The sequence below is a fragment of the Helianthus annuus genome, chromosome 12 (genome assembly GCF_002127325.2).
Source record: "Helianthus annuus cultivar XRQ/B chromosome 12, HanXRQr2.0-SUNRISE, whole genome shotgun sequence".
Taxonomy (NCBI): domain Eukaryota; kingdom Viridiplantae; phylum Streptophyta; class Magnoliopsida; order Asterales; family Asteraceae; genus Helianthus; species Helianthus annuus.
In genome coordinates this window covers 98,790,575-98,797,810 of record NC_035444.2, presented here as the reverse complement: position 1 = coordinate 98,797,810, position 7,236 = coordinate 98,790,575, and the positions used below count along the sequence as shown (strand labels likewise).

The following is a 7,236-nucleotide window of genomic DNA, read 5'->3' as shown; positions in this document are numbered from 1 at the left end:
GTTCGTTCGTTAAGTCGTATATCGTATTAGTTTCCATCGCAGGCCTCTCGGCATGTATGCGATGATTTGGGGTAATACTCCCAAATATCCTAGACTATGTATATTTGTATCGCGGCCACCCTGGCATTACTTGCGAAGTTTTAGTATCTATAGTTCGCGGCCTTCCCAAGGCATGTGTGCGAATGATTAGTCATAATATCGCAGCCAACCCCTAGAGTGTGTGCGAAGATCAGTTCAAATGGGTATACTAGTCTAGCCGTATCTCATCTTTACTCTTCCTCTCCCGAGGACCATAACATTAGGTTCGATTAACTAAGTATGTACGAATAAATCATTCAATCCCATTCCCACCCTGGGAACCCCATGCCTTGGCTGTGTGAACTCACCTTGGTTTGCTCGGTATGCTAGGTTATGCACTCACAAGTAATCAGTCAAGTCCTATTGTATGCACGTATAATAATCAGTTTTGAATTCGCAATATTTCACATGTAATCTATGTCACAAAGTGTGTTTAAGCAATCATCGTCATGCAACACATAACAGTTATATTTCACGTTCATCCAAATATGCATCATATGGTAGAGTGCTTGGTCAATTCTAACGTAGTTAATCAATAACACGCTTTACGGATCATCAGGCTAAACAACAGTTGCATGCTTTACATATCTGACGAATATAACACAGTTAACACTTAACAGATTCAATCACGTAATAACATACATTCAGCTTCACTTTAACATCACACAAAGTCGGACAGGCCTTGCCCTATCTAAAACTCGGACAGACAAGTGGGGGGGGGGGTTTCCCCTGTTCAAAGGTCGGACAAGATCCCTAAGCATGAAACTCGGACCCTTATGTGCCATTAAAGGTCGGATCTAAAGTGTGTGGGGTTAAAACTCGGATTAGGGGCCATGGGGGTCAAAAGTCGGACAACATAACTTCTATTTAAAAAAAACTCGGACTCTATATCTATATAAAAAGTCGGACAAGGGGATATGGTCACAAAACTCGGACCACCCTTGACCTAGGCCAAAAGTCGGACCTCTTACTAGGGTTAAAGGTCGGACATTCATGATATGCTATATATAAAACTCGGAAATCCTCTAATACATATAAACTTCGGACTAGGTATCTATGAAACTCGGACAACATTAAAATGAAGTAAACATCGGACCCCTTAATCCCTATAAAAGTCGGATATCTTGATGTCCATATAAGTCGGACCTTAGGGTCCTTATAACAAACTCAGACAATGTTCATGTGTAACAAAGGTCGGACAACACCGTCACAAGTAAAACTCGGACCCATGCTTTAGGGAAAACTCGGATCCTTATGCATTACACAAAACTCAGACTTTTATCATTCATTCACAAAGCTCAGACAAATGTTTAGGGTTACAAAACTCTGACAATAAAGAATACGTGAATTCCAATCATTGCACAGGATCAAAAGAATCAGAACAGTTACGTTTTATGTTCATACAATCGTGAAACCCTAATTACATACACTGGTAACCATTTTAATCCAATTATCAATCACAATTGTAGCATATCTTGTAACTCGACACAAACAAACCATTACACAACTAATCACCATCATATTACAATAATCAGAATCAAATTAAAGCACAGAACCATCAAACCAAAGCTAGGGTTTACAAGTATTCTAATAATCAAGAATTGATACAATCAAACAATCAATAAACGATTACCTTGAATTGATTCTAGTGAAAGAGAGGAATCAAGAGAGATGAATGTCTTGTGCCAATGATGATGGTGATGATGATTGCCAGAGAATCAGAGGATTGCAAGTACGTGTTTTGTTTTGTGTAAATGATTAGTGAGAAGAGATTAGGGTTAAGTATGGTTTAATTTTCACTAATTACTCTATACACCCTGAATTACTATATCTTAAACAAGCACACCATCTCACATCAATTTCACAGTTTCACCACCAAGTTCACATATTTGACAAGTCTTTCATAATTAACAAACAACCATGCACAATCACACAATGCGATTCATTGCATCAAAACATATACAATTCCATAGCAATCAATTGTGCAAATAAACAACTAAACAATAAGTGAACGTGCAATAAATGCGAAATAGGAATCTTGGAAATTCGAGTTGTCACAATCACATCCTATTCAAAGGAAGAAACAATCCACTCGAACAATCCAACCGATCGAGCCTACCGGCCGATCGAATAGGCTGTCCGAACGGACTGTCCAACCGAACGAACAACCCGTTTGATCGAACCTACAGTTCGATTGACCAGGCTATTCGACCCATCATCGCTCGTTTCCATTTTACGCATTACTCATCGTTATGCTATCGAACTATTCAGGCTAACCCTACTCTCATGCGCTCCCTTCAATCCATCAATCAATCGTTGTGAGTATACTCGAACCCTTTTTGCTTTAGCACTTTTGGGTGTTACATACGTTACTTATCAAAAATCACAATTGAACACACTACTCAATTATTTAAACGCTAACCGTTCTGCATGTATTACGTGACTAAATGAATGCTTGTTGTTATGTTTACACGTGGAATGTTGTCTACCTGCCTTAACGACGTAGTACTATAGTTTGGACTCAGCACCCGTTCACACGGGGGTTGTTAAGGACAATTACTTGCATGGATTACGGTGGTAATCATGTATTGCGAACTGTCTCGGACAGCCAACCCGCAGTCATTGGTATCGATAGATCCATCTCGATAATTAACATGCTTCGTTTTCCTCTGTGTACGTGCTGGTTATACGTAAACTATTTCGAACTCTATATGCTATTATCAAACTTGTATGCTCACCTTTACATTTTATGTATTGACTTTATTTTAACGTATGTGACAGGCAATTAGGATGCTTATCTGCTAGGAAGGCGAGCTAGGAATAAGCGTCTAGAGCATAGTTGTCTGTAGATCTTGCAGATCGAGTCTCTAGAGGCATTTGAACAATATTTATATTCTTATTTAAATCTGAGTTGTCGGAACAGTATATTTGACTAGATGCTTATCTGTAATAACTTGTTTTATTATTTGGGATACGGTATGGGACGTATTATTTAAACTAAATAGTAATGATGGTTGTTGTGGAAACTTCTGGACAATCTGTTTCGCTCAGTGCCATGCCCCGATGATTCCCCCATCGGTTGGGGTGTGACACTCGGTATCTTACCAACACTATACTACGTCCACGATGGGTGCAGTTGCCCATATGTGTGTTTAGTGTTAGTAAATATCGTGTTTTATAAATTTAAAACTTGGTTAAAAAGTGTAAAAGGGCTTAAAATATATATAAAAACCTATAACAAACGACAGGCATCAAGTTTTTTGGCGCCGTTGCCGGGGACACAAGGATTTTAAGAAAGTTAGGAATCAACGGCCTAATCGTTTTTTCTAATTTTTCTATTTTTTTTTAGGATTTTATTAGTTTTTTTAGTTTCTGCAGAGCTCAGCACGGGCCGTGCCTGGTCGGACACGGGCCGTGCCCAACATTGTTACTCGCAGTTTTTATTTTCCGAGTTATAGAGAGTTGAGCACGAGGCCGTGTCGGTGCAACACGGGGCCGCGTCGAACTCCCCAGTAACAGGGATCCGGAAAACAATCACTGTATCTCCGACCACGGGCCGTGTTCATCTGAGCACGGGGCCGTGGTGAAGCTTCTGACCAACATTCTTTTTTGTTTTTATTGCAGGACTTGGAACTCAGGCGCCACATCTGAACTCTCCACGTAGTGTATGAGCTCCAGTTCTAATATAGACGTAAAAGAACCCCTAGACGAACCCGAACGCTTTCTAAGAAAAAGGTTTAAAGATAAAAACCAAGAGAAAGTTTCGGGGGACCCACTTCCAATGGGGGACCAACGTACCCTCATGGATTACCTACGACCCACCGTAGGTAATCTCGGCGTCGCTATCAATGCACCAAATGTCGAAGGCAACAACTTCGAACTTCGGCCACATTTGATACAAATGCTTCAAAACTCCGCAACCTTCCATGGGCTTGCGGACGAGGATCCTCATCTACATATTACTAATTTCTTAGAAATATGTGATACCTTTCGTATTAATAGAGCATCAAACGAAGCCATCCGCCTTCGCATGTTTCCATTTTCACTAAAAGACCGAGCTAAGGCTTGGCTCAACGCCCTCCCAGTTGGCTCGGTAAACACGTGGGATGAACTAGCCCAAAAGTTTCTATATAAGTATTTCCCTCCTGCTAAAACGACTAAATTAATGACAGAAATTAGTACATATTCACCAGAGGATGGGGAATCCTTATATGAAACTTGGGAAAGGTTCAAGGAGCCACTAAGAAAGCGTCCTCATCACGGTCTTGCGTTGTGGCAACAAGTATCCACTTTCTACAATGGGTTGTTGCCACACACAAGGCAAACACTTGACTCTAGCTCCGGGGGATTTTTAGGTAATCATCGCCCAACTGAAATATATAATCAAATTGAGGAAATTGATCAAACCAATTTTCAGTGGCACACTCCTCGAGGCAATAAATCTATTGCCCCGGGCGCCCATAAGGTTGATGAAAGCACTTCTTTACAAGCCCAAATCGAGGCCCTTTCTTCAAAATCAAAAAGCTAGAAATGGCAAAAACCGCCTCGGTCATGGCTTGTGAAGGGTGTGTTGGGCCACACGAAAATTGGAGTTGTATGAAAGAGTTAGATGATCAAATAGAGTCGGTAAACTACATTGATAATAGACCTAGGCCGTCGGGTCCTCCAACGGGTACCTACAGCCAAGGATGGCGTAACCACCCTAACCTTGGTTGGAGAGAACCCGGCAATAGTAGTAACCAACAATGTGACAACTCGTAATTCGAACCTACTTTGTGTAACGATACGTGCTTATGTGAACTATTATGATGATTGAATGTTATGATTTTGTGCTTTGTGTAATGAAACGTATGTATGTATATTATGGCCCGAACGTACAACTGAACCGAACCGCACAACACACACGGCCGCACAAGCCCACTCTGGTCTTACTTTTGTTCACGGACCAAGGGCGGCCCAATGAGGGGTCCGGCCCACTCACCTTATGCGCATAACACATGAGGTGTTGTAACCATCTCACACTTCACCAAACTCACACAAGTCACAAACCCTAGCTTTCTTTCCTTCTCTCTTGAAGCCGACGGCAAGCATTCCCCTTTCGTTTTCGATCAAGGTTCCTTGTGTTTCGGATCACTCTCTTAACCGGTTAGTATTCTAAGATGTTGTGATTAAATGATATTATGTTGCCATGATATAGTGTATATGAATGATGTTCTTGTGAATCGAATATGTATACTAATGATTATCGGCTGTCATGTATTGTCATCGGATTGTATTTGATGATGCTTGTTGAATTGGCTGTTACGTTATATGTTTCGGATTGTTAACCACAGGGTGATGTTCTAGGCAATCGGATTTGAATAAATGTCAAGCGGCTACATGTTCATATAAATCGGATAGTTTGAATGTTTAAGTTGTTCATGAATGGTTTGATTAGGGTTCATGAGAAATTGATTGGAATATACTTGTTTGATCGATTTAGGATCTAGATGGAAACTGTTAATTGTGTTGATTGTGTTGTAAATTTGGAAACCACTAAATTGTTGTAATCGATTGCATAGAATTCGGAATTTAAAGCCAATCGCACAAGTTGGTCGATCGCACAAGAATGTACACACAAATTCAATCGCACAAGACGTCTTAGTCGTACAAGAAGTCTAGTCGCACAAGACATCTTGGTCAGTCGCACAAGATGTCTTCTGTCGCACAAGATGCCTTGAATCGCACAAGCTTGTTACCTGTTTATTGTTTTGGGCTTTTAATCTTTGGGCCGGGTAGATGATGAATCGCACAACCCAAATGAATCACACAAGTTTAATCGGATCGTACAAGATTAGCCGGACCGCACAAGACCACTATTTGTTATTTGGGCCGAGAGCTTTATGTTGGGCTTATTTATTGGGCCGATATGTTACTGGATCGCACAACATGTTGTGGACCGCACAACATGTTGGGCCGATTACTTTTGGACTTATTTTAATCGCACAAGTTGAATGTGTTGTTTGACTGTTAGGTGTTGCCATGATCTATACGTGTTTGTAACGTGTTAACTCTGTGTAACCATACGTGCTTTACTTGAACCAAACCTGACGTGTATGGTAACCCTGTTAGGACGTGGTTGACCACCCTTAATTCAAGAACCTTTTGTGTATCTTACCGAGCAAACCAAGGTGAGTTCACTGCACTTTTCTAAGCATGCGTCCCGGTGGTTTGGGACAACTAGTAAACATTTGGAAGGGAATCTTGGGTAAACATTTAAATTGGGTTTTGGTTATTGAACATGGGATCAATCATTATCGGATTGCCTATAGGGCAATGGGGTAATTAGTTGATAGCGCTATTAGGTCTGCCACCTCACACCGGGCTGTAAGGACGGGCGTGAACTAATTATCTGGGCATCATTACCAATGCTTGGTTAGGGGCATTGGGGTCTGGACACTTCCAGGTTATTAAGGGGCACACTCCCCGGATACATATGGGCACACTCCCTAGGGTATCTAGCATGTTATAAGCAACATCGTATTATAACGTTGAATCGGCTTAACAGACAATTGGTAACATCACACGTAAACAAAACTTTGAACTCACCAGCGTCGTCTGACACGCTTGTCTGCATGCTTGCAGATCGTTAGAATTCGTGACATGGACTTGCTATCTTGAGTGCTGGAGTGGTCATGGATCGAGGCTCTTGGGTTAACTTATATTTGATACATTGGTTATGAGTATTATTATGAAACAGTTGTTAAACTATTTACTACACGCTTCCGCTATACAACTCTTGGGAATTAATATTATGTTTGACATTTTCTATTGGTAATTAACGACCTGTTTTGTTTAAATATTTATCGTTGGTTCAATGTGATTGGTGGCTCAGACTCTGATGCGTAACACGCCTCGCGGAGTTCCCGCAGGTGGTATTTTGGGGGTGTTACAGTTTGGTATCAGAGCCAATGGTTATAGTGAACTTGGTTTTAAAACGTTTTTGTAAAACCAGACTATAACCGAACACCTTCAAAAAATCGATCATGACACTCAGCTCCAGATTGCAAGGTTCGTCTTTCTCACTTTATGCATCACTTGCTTAGCAGTCACACCCTCACAACTTATATGAAACGATACATTAGATACTATTGTGACTTGATAGTGTGACACTACTCT

General features: G+C 40.9%; 1 non-coding gene across 1 annotated transcript; it reads right to left on the bottom strand.

Moving 5' to 3' along the window:
• Positions 1-4,242: 4,242 nt before the first annotated feature.
• LOC118485314 lies at positions 4,243-4,344 on the bottom strand. Its single transcript, XR_004875618.1, has one exon. It is a non-coding gene; the product is annotated as a small nucleolar RNA R71 (small nucleolar RNA).
• Positions 4,345-7,236: the final 2,892 nt, after the last annotated feature.